This window comes from Dromaius novaehollandiae, chromosome 20 (assembly GCF_036370855.1).
Source record: "Dromaius novaehollandiae isolate bDroNov1 chromosome 20, bDroNov1.hap1, whole genome shotgun sequence".
Taxonomy (NCBI): Eukaryota; Metazoa; Chordata; class Aves; order Casuariiformes; family Dromaiidae; genus Dromaius; species Dromaius novaehollandiae.
In genome coordinates this window covers 13,160,371-13,175,919 of record NC_088117.1, presented here as the reverse complement: position 1 = coordinate 13,175,919, position 15,549 = coordinate 13,160,371, and the positions used below count along the sequence as shown (strand labels likewise).

Sequence of the window (15,549 nt, the reverse complement as noted above, 5' to 3'; positions counted from 1 at the left end):
ATTTCTAGTGAAAGAAATATTTACAAAAGCCTTATAGAAAAAGAAGTTTGCTGCAATGCTGGAAGTATAGTAACAAATCAGGGACTATGGACCCATCAGCTTGGCTAGTATGAAAGAATACAAAATTACCGACTTTCAGTTATGCACGTGGAAGAAAACATTGTAATAATTATTGGCTCTTCATCAGCTAATTGATTAGTTAATGACCAACAGATATTTGGAAAGTAACTGGGTTCAGGAACTGACAAGGGAGACTGCACAATGGAGCCAAAACTCTTTTGCTGCATAAACGGGCGAAACGGAACTCTTTTTAGGCTGCAGGAAAGAATTACGCCGTATCAGACATCCTGTCTGGTTCAAATCAAGCTGTGCAGCACGTCCTGAAATATCCCTCAGATGAGCCCACTTATTAAGCACAAACCTTTACATTTACAACAGCGCACAAAGAGCTTTACAGATACCAGCGTTTTCGCGCACTGCCGAGTGGCTGATATTACCCCACAGATGTTACAGGTGATGAGCGAACAAGAGAACTAAAAACAAGCCGACCACAGTCCCCGATGGAGTCAAACATGGGAACGAAACATGTCTGTCCTGATTCCTTACTCCGCTCTAACCACCGGACAGTATCACAAAATAAATATGTGGATCACCACAGTGATGTCAGCAGGATCCTGTAGGGATTTATAGATGCTTGGAAAGCAAAAGAAGTGTGTGGGCAAGGTTTCTATAAAAACAATAAAGCTGTTTTGATAGTACAAATTCCCGCAAGTTGACAGGGTTCCCACACTACAGCCAACAGCTGTATAACAACTTGTTTTAAAAAAGTAAGTGTGTGGAAAGGAGGAATATACATAAGAAAAATAAGATATTAGAGCAAGCAGAAAACGTTTATTAATGAATTTGCAACATCCACCAGTTGGTTAAAGTTCTGCCTGTTTATCCAAAATTTCCATTACAAGTTTTGTAATGATTCCCCTCCTTTCTCCCTACCGTGGACTTGCAGCTACGGTTCCTGACAGGTAGCGGGGGACAGAGAGGGGAGGAGCTTCTCTCTCCAAAAAGCAGCCTGTCACCCAAAAACATGAAAATCCAGGTGTGCCACCCAGACTTTCCTTTTTCATTTTCCAGAGCACACATATTCCCCTATATAAAGTGATATATTAACAGAATTAAACACCCCATCTGTTGACACTCTCTCATGATTGCATCACTAATACTTCCAGATATTCCTTTCTATATAACATCCAACACCTTTATTACATTTTCTATACTAATTAACACTGCTTAGCCTAAAATTTTAGATATAAGCTTGTACGTTTTAAAAATTATGTTCATGTACATATTTTAACATCAACCTTGCCTTTATTACTAAGCAATAGCAAGCAAAAAACTCAATGAATTTCAAATTTGCTCATGTCTTGAAGAATTAGCATCAAACCTTATGCCAATTCCATCCCGTGATTTTGCTGCTAGCTCTCACCGTATGCAGTTTATAATCAAACTCTTGTCCTACAAGAGGTCTGCGTTCTAGCAAATCACTGCTCTGATATGACATGACATGACCCTGTGCTTTTCTTGAACCAACTTTCCTCACGTATCAGCTACTCTTGTACACTTGCTACATCCATAAAACACCCAACACAAATTTTTTGGAAGCCTCCTGCTGCCAACGACCACACTGCTGTCGTGGTATATGCGCCCCAGTATTTTGGATTCAAATGCGGAATGGAGACAAAGCAACTTGTCCGTGGGGGAGGTAGGCGAGATTACGTAGAGGACCTTCAACAAAGTGCGGCTTTTGGAGCGGCAGTGCCACGCAACGAGGAGACCTGCTTCACGGGGTTTCTGAAAAGACAGAGCAGAGACTGCAAAGCTGTTTCACAAGTACAATATCAAAGCCTATGTGTGTAGAAGATGAACGATCACCTAATGATCACCTGCAATCCAGTGCTGCTGCTCATGGCTAGTACTTAACAGCTACATGTCACGAAGTCACAGAGTCAGAAACCTTACCTTTAAGCTAAAATTTTGTTTTGCAGTAAATCCAAATAGAAGTCAACAAATTACAGAAATGGTTTTCCAAAAATATACTTCTCTTGGGTAGTTTCACATAAGTCAAAATTTCAGCATGAAACTCAAGCTCTACTAGACTATATATATGGCAGCAAAGAAAAGCTTGTTTTTGTTCTTATTGCTCCTAATGTTATAGGATTTTCTAATTTACTTGATACTAAGTTGACCTGCCAGCTTTTCAAGCACCTATTCAGTACAGCCTCACAGACAAGCTATTTCTCAGCCCTGCAATACAGGACTTGCAAGACAATTTTATAAAGCAATGAAGTTAAAAAACACATTTGTGGCCAGAACAGTACTTGTTTAAAAAGCGTGTAGATACACTTCAGGAAGAGAAAGAATGTGGGGAATCTTGGGAGGGAATTCTTACATACTTCCAACTATTTCGGACCAAACCAAAGTTAAGAGATAATCCGAAGTCCCAGAAGCACTAACTCACTGCAGAGAGAAAGCAGAGGCAGGACTACGACATTCACTTTTACAGGTCAAACCCAACCTTTAAAACATGGAAAGTGACAAGTAGGGTTGCTTCATTATAGCTTCTAGTGACCCCAAGTCCACCATGTTACACTGCACGATGATGACGATTCACTCCCTGGAGAATCTACAGTGCAAACCAAGTCAAAAGCCTACTGGTAAGCTGACAGTGAGCCGATGGCAGAACACGTGTGACATGCTTTCCACAAAACACACAGCAACATACCTGCAACCACCAGTATTTTCACACTGCTGCAACAGCATGAAGGAAACAAAACTTCGGACAACCCAGTCGGGAATGGAATTAATGCCACATCCTGACTGCAGGAACAAAAGCTGTCCCGGCTACTGCCACTACCGATGATTCAACAGCAGATACAAATTTAAATATGGTCCTGTGTAACAAATTATAGGCACTCTCCTAAGAAAAAAATACATTTCTCACATCATCTGACTGCTTTTCACAAACTCATTAGTGCCATTTATGCTGCAGACAAAATGAGCAAGGTAGCATTCAGCTGTTCCAATTTCAGCTGAACAATAACAAAGATAACACATTATTTTGGCCAAGTCTGATAAGATTAGATGATTAGTGATTCATTTCAAACTTCACCCCCTTTAAAGCACTACATGGAAACACATGCGACGAGTTTGTTTAAACACACACACACAAAACACCAAAACCATCGCATCTCCTGCTAGCCCAGGTTTCCCTTTCACTTCAGCTCTTCTAGCTGACCAGCTTCTCTCTCACAAGTCACAGGAAAGACACTAACAGCTTCTGCTGCCAATCCCAGAAACCCTAAAATAAAGCTGATAAATGGCAGGGAGGAACCTCCAGGACTTTGTGCTATGGTCACGCTACACGGGATGGAAGACTTCGTCCCCTGGGCTGCCGATCTGTCATCGATCCTCAGCACAAAGTTCCCATACAAGGCTGTCACTGTTTTAAGAAAATGTAGAACCCAGCAAAACTCCAAATACTCCAAAAGGTTTATCTGGTGCAAATAACATGACTAGGGGAGGAAGGGAAAAGAGAGCATGGTCTAAGAAGTGCAGAAATATTTTTTATCGTTGGCCTTGTTACAGATGGAGTGAATGATGCTGAAGCAGTGAATATTCGATCTATCCACTCTGAAAATAAAGTCCTCATTTCTTTCATTACCCCTTTGACATTTTTCTAATCCATATGCAAACAGAATATTGAGGGTTTTTTTATGAAGAAACAATTATAAGGCAACACCACACAAAATACAATATACTCCAAAAAAACTGGCTGAATCTTTGAAAACAATAAGCACGGTATTAAGAGGCAGGAGTATAGTATGTTATACCAGAAGGGCTACAAGGGCTGCTTGTCCATGAGAATGAATCATGGTTTACCTTCGGGAAGAAAGAAAAGTGTAACTAGAACACTAGCTCCTTGGGGGACTTATTAGATCCTCAAAGAGTCATCACAGATGCTGAAACCTGCTTTTGCAGCAGAAGCTTCATCTTACAAATATACAGCAGAAAAGCATAAAAGAGGAAAACCCAGTAGATTACATTTCAGAATTCGCAGACAACGAAAGAAAGAGAATGCAATACTAGAATACATAGCCTCTCTGGCCTCACCTATGCTATACGTTCCAGAAAATTTCCTACCATGCTACTTCTTCAAGAGCTAGTGACAGCATGAGCTCTAGCACAACCAGGGATGTTCCCAGAACCTGGGCTCTCCGTGTCACCAAGGATTTTTTTGCCTACACTTGCCTCTTTGTCCACTCTATAACCCCACAATAATTTACTCTCAACAGGTAAAAGGCCCCAGCAATAAAAGCGCACACCTCTTTGCTCCACAAGGAATCAGCAGCCCAGCAGACCACACTGCTGTGGTAACACTGATGGCAGCAAGAAGAGTGAGGGAAGGGCAACTTCAAGAAGAAAGAATTCCAGTGCAGGGCAATGACCTAATTCTCTCTTTTTATAGACCTTCTGAAACCCTATGGAGTCAGAAGAGATTTTCGCTTTAAGTTAAAATTGACAATTGGGGTAAAATCGTAACAAAATTGAACCAGCCATCCCTCTCCACTACAGGACCCTGGAATCCCAACCCTCCCCTAGTTAGCTGTGTGATCACAAACATAATAAAAGCTTGACATGGGATCCTAAGCTTGTTTGTAGTGAAATATGATCTACCGGCATTACAAATTTATCCTGCACCAGGAAGAGCGTTCTCTGTTGTTTAAACATTGCTTTTTGCTTTAAGGCTTAGTAATCAGTTATATCAATAGACAACCGAAAAAGTTATACACTATTTGCAGCAATTTTGACTTAAGTAGTTGCAACTTGATTAACAGTCTTTTCTTCAGAGATAGAATTACTGCAAGTTTTCCCCTCTCCCTGCATTAGTTAGGAAGCACAATAATTAAAAATAAGTCATCACAGTCACTTTAAAGAACTAACCGGGTAGACAAAAAGAAATTCCAATAAATAATTCACAGAGAAAGTTAGGGCATACCTTAATATATCAAAACTCAAGAGCAAACACAGGTAAAGAACTGTACCCAACACTGTTTACCCTTGGACAGTAAAGCTCTTACAACTGACATACTGTTATAAATGGGGTAACTGACCTGCAAGGAAGTAAGGAGCTCAAGAGAGTTAAAAATTACCCTATAAATACCATAAAGATTAACAGATTTGTAATACCCACCCAAGAAGCACTTACTCTAAGTAGAATGATTATGAAAACACAGCAAGAATATTTACTACATAATACTGACTTTAGTATATACAGACCGCCACAAAAGGCGGCACTGGTTCTTAATATAGTGACAGCTGAAAGTCACCATTTAGATTTCCAAACTGATTAAAGGGTAACATGCAGACACATGCAGTTGTGATTTACTGGCTTCTTTGGAATATATTCATATCTTAAAAAAAAAACAAAAACAAACACTTTTCAGGTTTTTCTTTTTTACTTCTAGTTTAACATTTTTTATCCTTTCCCATTTTTGATATTTAAGTTTGTGTAGCTCATTGATGGAAGAATTAATGACATACTGTCAGCACAAGGGTGCAAGCAGCACTCTCAGGAACGGCAGAGGAAGGGAAGGATGTTTGTTAATGTCTATTTTAGCCCAAGTCCCTATTGTTTGGGGAAAAGAAACGTTGAATAACTACAGCTTTTCTCCTTACCTCCTCACTATACTGACATGTATGTGCCCCGAGAACCAGAACCCAGCAGGAACTCCCCAAGACAGTCTTGACATTCACAATGTTTCTTATGCAAGAAACACAAAAGGCTGCAACACGGACAAAAAGCGCTCCTTTTCAGGAGGGCAGACAAGTGTCCAAGAGGGTAAGAACAGGACAGAGGCTACAATTTAAATCCCTCAAAGGAATCATATCGAATTTACTGTGAAGCTGCAATCCATCCTGTAGGTCAGCATTCCCCAGTCGGTCACAAGCTGCACCATCTACAGCGATTTTGACCTGCAATTCAATGGTTTAAAATTCACTAGGTTAAGGAAAAAGTTACTGCCCAGTAGGAAAGAGGACAGTTGGCTCTAAAGAAAGAAGAAAAACTGCAACTTATATTCTCCGGTGCCACTTGAGCCAGGAGCTAGCTGCCAATTGAGAAGCAGGCACCGAGAAGCAGCAACGTGGATGAAGCTGCTCGGCTCCACTACCCCGAGCACATCGCTTCACACATTTGCACACCCACCGGCCCCCAAAGAGAGCAATCCGAAGCATTCAGCACCAATTTTTCCTGTCAGCGTGGATTTAAAGTTCCATTTCATGTACACCGGGAGTTTTCAACAGGCGGACGGATGCTTCCCGCCTCAGAACAAGTGGGCTTCTCAAAGCTCCAAGACCAAATGACAAAAGTAACTGGAGAACGGTAACTGTCACCGAGCTCCGCAAAATGAAAGACTTGCAAATCCTCCCGCAGGCGTGCGGCAACACCTGTTCAGGCAGCTTCGGCGCTGGGCCCGACTCCCCTCTGCTTCGCGTGGACCCCTGGGGCAGCATCGCGCTAGGTGGGGGGAACGCGATTCACTTCCACGCAGCGCAGCAAAGCGGGCGGCTTCCCCAAAACGCCCGGGCACCTGCCAGCACCCCTGCTCCTCGGCAGCTCTGCTCCGGGCCTGACACCAGGCCGCGCTTGCGGCCGGCAAGGTGGGATGCTGCACCGAGAGGCGATGGGGAAACACCAGGTCAGGTCCCGCAGCTGCCTCCCAGCCGTGCCCAGCCGCGCATCCCGGGGGCACCGGCGAGGCTGCGGACAGCCCGTCGCTCGGGGAAGAGCTGCGACAGGGCAAAACATTAGCACTCCCCTCTCCCTGTGTTTCTGCCCCCTCCTCAAAGGCTAATCACTGCCCTTTGACATTACCACGCTCGGGTTTACTACCCTTTACTTGGCTCCTCGGTTAGGTTCGTTTATAAGTGGTTTAAGCTTACGCAAGCAGCCCTGCCAGGGAGCGCGGCCACAGGCCGCCCTGCCAGCACAGGCGTGGGAGCGGGCCCACGCGCCCGACACAGGGCAAAGCAAGAGAAGGGAACTGTCCGAAATTAGGACCAAAACCCATCCAATAATTTGATAAAAAGGCAGAGAATTCTCAACTGCCTTCCTGAAAAGGCAGGGCATTAACCCGTTGCGTTTGGCACCAGCGTCCTGCCCAAGGACAAGGAGGTATTTTGAGTCGTCATGTGATAAACATATTCAGATGAATGGCTGGAGGCCAGGACTGAAGATCTAAGTTACTCAAAGCAAAAATACACAGAAATTTTAAGAAGTGCCTAGTGATTGTAACATATTAGTCAACAGTCTGGAAAAATGTGATAGTGAGGAAACAATCATAACGGAAAAAACTTTATTCTAACTGCAGAAACTTTTTTATTTTTTATATATATATATATATAAACCTGCCATCTTCTGCATTTTGTGAAAGTTACGTCTCACATTCAGGCACATCATAACTATTGACTATATTTTACAATTGAAACAGCATATCCAGGTAGTACAGCTTCTGAGCTGAAAGTCAGTTCATAGAGTTCTGTGCATTAAACCCGTTTTCAAAACAACAATATAATTTTTCCATCTCTGTCATCTTGAGATCTTAGCAGAAAATAGTCAATTTTAACAAAGACCATTTTAGGCCTTTCATATCTGCTCTTTTTGGAACTTCACTGCATTTTGACTGTTTTAAAAATGTGGATTTGCTACATGCTTCCTTGATAGCTTCCATGTTATCTGATCTTGTTGTGTAATACAAAAGCAGGACAGCCAATACCACCTTATTTTGACAACATGCAGTTGAGTCCAAAGAAGTAATGCATAAAATATCTGCAAATCATTGGAGGAAAAAAAAATCCAGATATACAACTACATCAATGTCACTAATGAAGCAGGAGTTGTGCTCTGGGGGAGGATTACGCTGTCCTAACCTGATATGGGCAAGATTTTTTTTTTTTTTTTTTAATTAGAACTTATATTCTCTAATTCTAAATCTACTACTTCTTTTAAAAAGCAGAAGTTTAAACAAATAATGCATTCTGACTTGTTAATTAAAATTTGTGAAGTTTCAACAATGCTTTGGAGCATAAAATTCCTAGAGTCGCATTCTCTTACACCATTTGGTTTCAAATAGTCTGTTGTCAGTTCACTTAAACGTGTAACAGGAAACTCAAATTTGACTAAAAGGTTGTATTACGTTACTACTGGTTTTGTATGGAAACCTTTTTAGAAGCAAGAAGCTAAGGGGAAGTTTTTTCCTCTCCCATCTGCGACAGACAGCTGCCCGCTGCCTGGAATCCATGATAGCAGACACTTAAAGTAGCACCAAGCTAAAGTAAACACTTTGCACACAATTTTCAGCATCAGTACAATTTAAAAATTAAATGTCTAATTTATTGCACCATGCCAGGCAATAAATCAAATCATATGATTAAACACTGGAAGCTAAATAATATAAAACTTCAATTTTTTTTATTAAAAAAAAAACAGAAAGAGTTTGTTACTGAAACATTCTAAAAAGTATTAAAAAGAATACAACTCAAGAGACTTCTCACATATGCAGAGTTTAAATACTTAGCCCAGGTTAGAATCTGAAGTAATCTTGATCCAACCCAGTATGCATATAAAAATAATCCAAGATAGAAAAAGACCTACCTATCCATATAGAGATTTGATAGCTTTACGGACTGCTACATTTGAACCACTATTAAAAATAACTCCCCATGGTTTTCTCCTTTTAAATAAAACTGAGCTTACAAGTTCTAGACCTGCCCACTTAGTCACAGCTCGCCCAGAACCTCCCTCCATTCCCACGTCCCACATTCCAGCTGATGAAAGACAGCAGCTTCCAGTTTGGCTTCAAAACAAAACAAAAACCCTTTAAGAAAGTTTCAAACAAGTATTTTGGAGGACTTAATTTCCTATGTAATTTAGACATAGTGCAGCAATCTCAACATGCTGAAAAAGCTAAGCTTTTAAAATAGATTTTGCATGCAAGTTCTTATAAATAAATAAATAACCTGTTTCAGCACATTTTTCTCCTATCTCCTAGATAACATTTTTTCTCCTTTTAACTTCAGATGCAAATCGAAAGTGAACCATGGAATTTAGAAATGAAAGAGACCTATCACATCACACCCAACATGTCCTCTGCCGACAGCCTCGTGCTCCCCGAAGAGCATCCTCTGCTGCTTTGTCTGGCCCTAAACTCGACACCAGCGGGGATCCCACCGCTTCCTTTGGGGAGCCTATTTCAGAGGCTGCTGCACTTTGTGTTAGTAGATCCATGCTGATATCCAACGTGTTGCTCTTTCTTCATGCATCATCTCTATGTCTCACTGCTCAAGAACCAGGATCCGACATACTAGAAGATAGGTTAACTGCCCATAGTATTAAAAAGGGGCACCAGCAGTCTGTACTTTCTGCAGTGTGGATGTCTTCAAAGATGGTGATTTTTAAAAGGCAAATGTTATATCATATATCTATATAACTTACTGGACTCGCACTTCACCATTTTTAATTTGCTCTCATATCTAGAGACAGTATACTAACTGTCACAGGAATTCTGGAAATGTATCCTAACATCTGCCCCAAGCAATGTATACAGGCCAGATCACTGAATCAGGAAAACGGACCCAGCACCGCCTCCCAGCACGCTGGCACGAGCACGTTCAGGCTGAGCCTCCTAAGAGACTGCGCTGAGCTCATCTAACAAACTGTGGCCATTGACAGGACGGAGCCTAACTCCCCTGTGCACCTCCTCACCCCTCCTTTGCGCCCGTCCTTTGATCCCTTTGTGGACCAACTCCTCGCTGGGGAAAGGGGAAGGCATAGCTAGGGAAAACAGCAATTGCCCTCTCAGCAGCGCAGAAGGTAAACTGGTTCAACTCCCTTGCTTAACCACGCCATTTTTCCCCCCCTTAGTTTTACATCAGTTCACTCTGGTGAACCAGCCCCCCAGAAGTCAGATGAGCACCAGCACTGGCACAAGGCAAACAGAGAAACTAAGAGAAACTATCCCTTTCGGTAGCATCAAGCTGTTATACCCGCTCAGCCAGCTAGTCACTCTGCGTGATGTTGAAAGATATCAAACCTTCCTAACTCTGTTATCCTCCGTTTTCAGATAAACTATTCTTATCTTTTAAGGCACTTAGAGATCTACTGATGAAAAGCACAAGGCAGTAACTAAACACTTGCGTGTGCTTGTAGTATAAACTTTGCAGAAGAAAGGCTGAGTATTATAAACACATTAGAGCTAATGGGACTTAATAACAGAAGAAACTATTTTGAAGGCCTCAGTCTTTAGAAGGACAAAGTTTTAATTTTGTCCATTTTAGATAACCTTTAACTTTCATATGATTTTATACTGGGAAAGGCCACTTTTTTCAAGTGTTCAACTTAGTGATGCACAGATGTACTTAAACATTTTTATTTCCACTACCACCATGCCTGTCTTCTAACCACAATAGCAGAGTGGCTCACCATTTCCACGTCAAAAGTCTTATTTTCAGGGCCTTTGGTGATGAATATTATCAATACAAACATGAATTATTTTTCAGTAGCATAAATATTTAGTGTTTGCTTTCAATATTGCAAGAATGTTTTTGGTGCATAGAGAAGCAGAAAGAAAAGGCAATTTAAATACAGTAACATCAGATTCCTAGATCATTCCCAGAGTACTTGTCTCCAGACATTAGGACATCAAACAAGTGGCTGACTGAATCTAGAGAACTGTCTTAGGCTGGCGGGTAGATACATAATGTCACCTCACTCAGACAAACCTTACATACCCTATCATGTTTAGATAGTAATGGACAGAATCCCTTGGGCTTGCTCCTCAAAAACACACAGATACAACAATCTATTTATTTATATATATATATATATGTATATATAATATATATATAATCTTGCTACTGTCCCTAAATAAGCTTGTTTCACAGACACCTCTAACTGTATCCGATTCGTATTACACATTGGAACATTTTTCATGAACTCTGTCCTTTAAGATCCTAAACATTATAACGAAGCTACTCACTGCCGAAAGCAGCTGTAAGTGTTTTCACAAGCAGAAACATAATGCCCAGAAACAAGTTGAAAGCCATTAGTAGCAAGTATTTTTCAAATCAAATGTCTTCACATCCTGAGAACAGCATTTTAAACCAGTTTCTCACAGTCAGCATCCATCTCTTACACCTCTTCTTCAGCACGCTGTAATAGGATGGATGGCATCGCATAACAGTGGTCACTGCTCATCGGAGAATTCTTGCATTGGACCTGGATACAAAGACACATACTGCACAATTTCCTACAAACAACCCAGCGGAGTGTCTGGATAGGTGCATACTGAATTAGTCACCATAGTTTACATAAAAGGTAAAATAAGACTGGTTAGGTCATTTTCCAAGACAAATGCAGGAGTTTGTGTCAGAGCAAGAATGGATATTCATGACTCCCTTAACTCTGTGCTCAAAACTATAATTGCATCATGGATGCTTTCCATCTAGGCAAGTGTTGAATTTTAATAACACTAAATATTAGAATACTACAAGAATACTAAAGAATACTTAAGAATACTAAAGAATTTCTAAAATGAGGTTCCATTTATTTATTTTTCTCATTAGCCAAAGATAAAAGCAATTTTTATTGCTTTTTTTTTTTTTTTTTTTTTTTTTGCCATGAATGTTCTCTTCCCTAAGAAGAGCATCTAAGAAAAGTGAATTAGAAGAACACAAGTTAAAAACACAAGTCCAGCTATTAAACCTGTTTTCTGTAACACTGGGTATCTCAGCTGGACTTTCATTTAGGAAAAAAGCAAAATCAAGCCCTAGGTGTTAGAATGATGCCCAGTTCTATCATTCATTTTTTGGCATCTTCATCTAGTACTTCCCCCTCTCTTCCAGCAACATACGGACAGTTTTCTTGCTTTAAATTTAGAATGAATACATTTGATTTTTACTGCCTGCCTCACTTGCCGGCTGCTCCAGTTCCTACTGTCTAGTCTGTATTGCCATGTTGTTTGTTAAGCATGTATTTTCCATAGCTTTGAGCTTAAATATATTTGGCTGTACAGAAGTAGAAAGAGATGTAAAGTATGTCCACTAATTCATCTCCTACACAGAGAGCGTTCTGAAGGTGTGTATAAGGTGAATTTGTTAATAACTATCCCCATTTTACAGCTACGAAAGCAGAAACGCATAAAATCAGGTATGTCAGCTCCTATCTCCATACCAAAAAAATACTCACTTTACCCTAAGTAAATAATTGTTAACAGATCTTTCAGCATGCAAAAAGCTTTTTAAAGCCATTTAAAGGGACCTTCAGACAAACAGCTAGGTCAGAATGAAGTCAAAAAGCACGCTGCGAGATAAATCTCAGGGTTTCTCACTATTTTCTGTAGCATAGCCTCCATTACTAGGAGCAATGAAGAGAGTCAATATAGGCTCAATAATTCAATATATGTATAAGTACTATATATTGACATAAAACTTTCGGGTAGCATCATAAAAGGCAGGTACTACAAAACATGTCAGGTTCCCAGCACGCGTTTAAAGTCTGACTCACTCAGCTTTACTTGTTTTTCCCCTCACAAAATGAATACTAAATAATTTGAAGAAATATATTAAAACTCATATTCAAATTGTGCGTCCTTCCTCTCTCATAAAGCACACATTTGTCAAGAAACAGAATTCCAGAAGTAGGAGGGAAACAAAACAAACAGAAGTGCTTTGCGTGCAAGGAAAAGGTTGATTCTGCTCCGACAAGTTCTTCTTGGGGTTGCAACAGTCACTCACAGCCAGTATAGAAATCTCACTTCCCGCAGAAGACGCTCCTTTTCCCCCATAACAACAGCTCCTCTCCTCCCAACCCCCATTTTTTAAGTGTCCAAGTCATAAAGCCATTGGGAATGGGGCAGCAACATTCACATCTAAGACAAGTTCCTCTCTTTTTCTTTTCTCCTTTTTTTTTTTCCCCCCTGTTGCTTAAAAGAGTATGTCACAGAGAATGTCGACAGGAGAAAAGCAACAGTGGAAAGAGTTTTGACTCAATGTCAAGAGATGTATCAAAATATGAAAACGGTATAAATGCCACAAGTTAAACAGTTGCTTACAATGATTCACAAAAATGAATTTTTAAAGGAGACACAGAAATGACAGCAAGACATTCATAATGTGTCAGGAACTTGCATCACCGGACTTCTAATTGTTACAATATTTCCCATCAAATTACTCGTACTGCAACAATGCCATAGGCAATTACCATTGGCAGAAACATTGTGTGTGAACAGACAAACAGATGGAGCTCACAAGTCCACCATTATTCCCAACAAGAATCTATCACACTCTGGAGTGAATAACATGTTGAAGAAAATGGTATTTTGGAATTCAACTCAAACAGCATCTACTCTCCAGAAAGCAATGCTGTAATCCCTAAAGCGCTGGTTTTATTTCAGACTTCCTATTTTTTAAAGGTAAGAGAAAATAAAGCACTCTGAGTGTATGTATGCTCCTCTCCCATAAAGTGTTCAGGAGGACACCAGGAGCCGGCAGACAAAAGAGAGGAAACATAAGAAACACCTAAAGAAAAGTTCTCAAACTACAGCCTAGGGACTCCCAAAGAACTGTAAAGTTCCCGTCACGAGCCGCAAGAACAGAAGAGCACAAAGAATCTCATAGAAAAGATGAGGAAAAACGTATAGAAAGGACATAATGGGCCTATTTCCTACGGCAGTGTCACTTAGAGTGGCATGCAAAAGGAGCTCGTATGGGAACCACTGAGCTAAGGCATGCGCGTTTGGCCGCACTACTGTTTCTGATGTTAAAAAAGAGAAGAAAAAAGAAAAAAGTACCATACGACACCAAGCCACACAAAACTACACAAGTATTCCTATTTCACCGTATTTTAACTTTGCTGAAATCTTAAAACAAGGCTATAACACCACCTCTCCGGAAAGGAGCCGCGTAAGAGCCCAGTCTGTCCCAACTTTGACGACATTTCAGGTTACTGCTCCCTCTGCCCAGGCACGTGCTGGCCGCGGCACCGCGGCGAAGAGGAGCGGCCACGAGGCGCCGCGGGGCCCCGGACCCGCCGAGGCGGCGCCGCTCGGGACAGGGCCCGCGCGCCTCCCGCGGCCCCGGGGCCGCCTCCCGCCGCCGCCCGCCCGGGACGCGACGCACCGGGCCGCGGGCAGCCAGGTGCGGTGCGGTGCGGTGCGGCGCGGCGCTGCGCGGCCGGGCCGCCCCCGCCCCGGCCGCGCAGGGCCCGGCCCGCCCAAGCGGCCCAGCCGCGGCTGCCGCCTGCCCGCGCCGGCGGGCAGCACCCGGCCGGCAGCCGCCGCGGGCACACCCCCGCCCCGGCGAGGCCCGCGGCCCTCCCGCCGGCCCCGGCCCCGGCCCCGGGCGAGCGCGGCCGCCGGGACCTGCCGTGCCGCGGCGCGGGCGGCCCCTTACCTGCGGAGCGCCCGTGGCCGTGCGGGCGCGGCCCCTCGGGGCGGGCAGCGCGGGCGCCCGAGCCGGCGGCGGCCCCACAGCCCGCGGCGAGCGAGCGAGCGAGCGGCGCCGCGTCCCGGACACAACTTCGCCGCGCGCTCCCGCCGCCCGCGCGCCCCCGGCCCGCCGCGCGCGCCCCGCCGCCCCCCCACTCACCGGCCCGGCCGTCCTGGGGCTGGGGGGCGGGGGCGCGCGCGGGCACGCGCGCTCGCGGCTGCCACGCAGGCCGGGCGGCTCGGGAGCGCGCCGCGGGACGGCCCCGGGGCGGCGCCGGGCGCTGCCGCCGCCGCCGCCGCTGCTGCCGCCGCCCGCGGCCCTGGGCCTCCGCGGCCCCGGGAGCCTGCGCGGCCGCGCTGGGCTGAGGCCGCGGCGGAAAAGTGGCTAAGTGCGCCCCGAGCGAGCTGGGCCGCCGAGCGCCGACCCCGGCGGCGGGCAGCGCCTTTACCTGCGCCGATTCTACTTCCGTTTTAGCTTGCGGGTTTTTCCATGTCCCGAGATGAGTCACAGCAAAAGCAAAACGAGCCCGTGGAAACCAGGGCGAGCAGCGCCCGCCCCCCGGCGCGCCGGCCCGCGGCCTGCCCTGCCCTGCCCTGCCCTGCCCTGCCCGGCGCTGCCCGGCGCTGCGCTGCGCTGCGGGGGCCCCGCGCCCGCGTCCTGCCCCGGCGCTGCGCGCTCGCAGACTTCCCCCTTTTTCATTTAAACCTCCGGTTTCTCACTGAGGATCCCGGGGATTAGTGCCTTCCGCCCCTGCGGTTAATGCAGACTGATGGTGACAGGGGCAGAAATTAGTTGCAACAGTGGCAAAATTGCGCAGCTAAGGCTTTTCTTCACAGTATTTTCATTTCTCTTTCGCTGATGTCTTTACATAACGCTAATTACGGGGACACATAATTAGGTGCTCGGCTCCTGCAAAGACATGTGCTAAACAGCACCAGCAGTGTGAGTAGTCGCAGTGACTGTAGCAGCAGCAGTCACATGTCCAAAGCAAAGCACATGACTTTTTTT

The 15,549-nt window shown here is 44.1% G+C and overlaps 1 protein-coding gene across 8 annotated transcripts in view; it reads right to left on the bottom strand.

The window, feature by feature from the left end:
• Positions 1 to 15,146, bottom strand: part of NEK6 (NIMA related kinase 6) — a 79,458-nt gene extending 64,312 nt beyond the window's left edge. For 2 of the 8 annotated variants that reach the window (XM_026100881.2, XM_026100883.2), the window contains exon 1: positions 14,990 to 15,137. The gene's annotated coding sequence lies outside the window, so the exon portion shown is untranslated. The other 6 variants (XM_064523962.1, XM_064523961.1, XM_064523963.1 and 3 more) reach the window with 4 other exon arrangements.
• Positions 15,147 to 15,549: the final 403 nt, after the last annotated feature.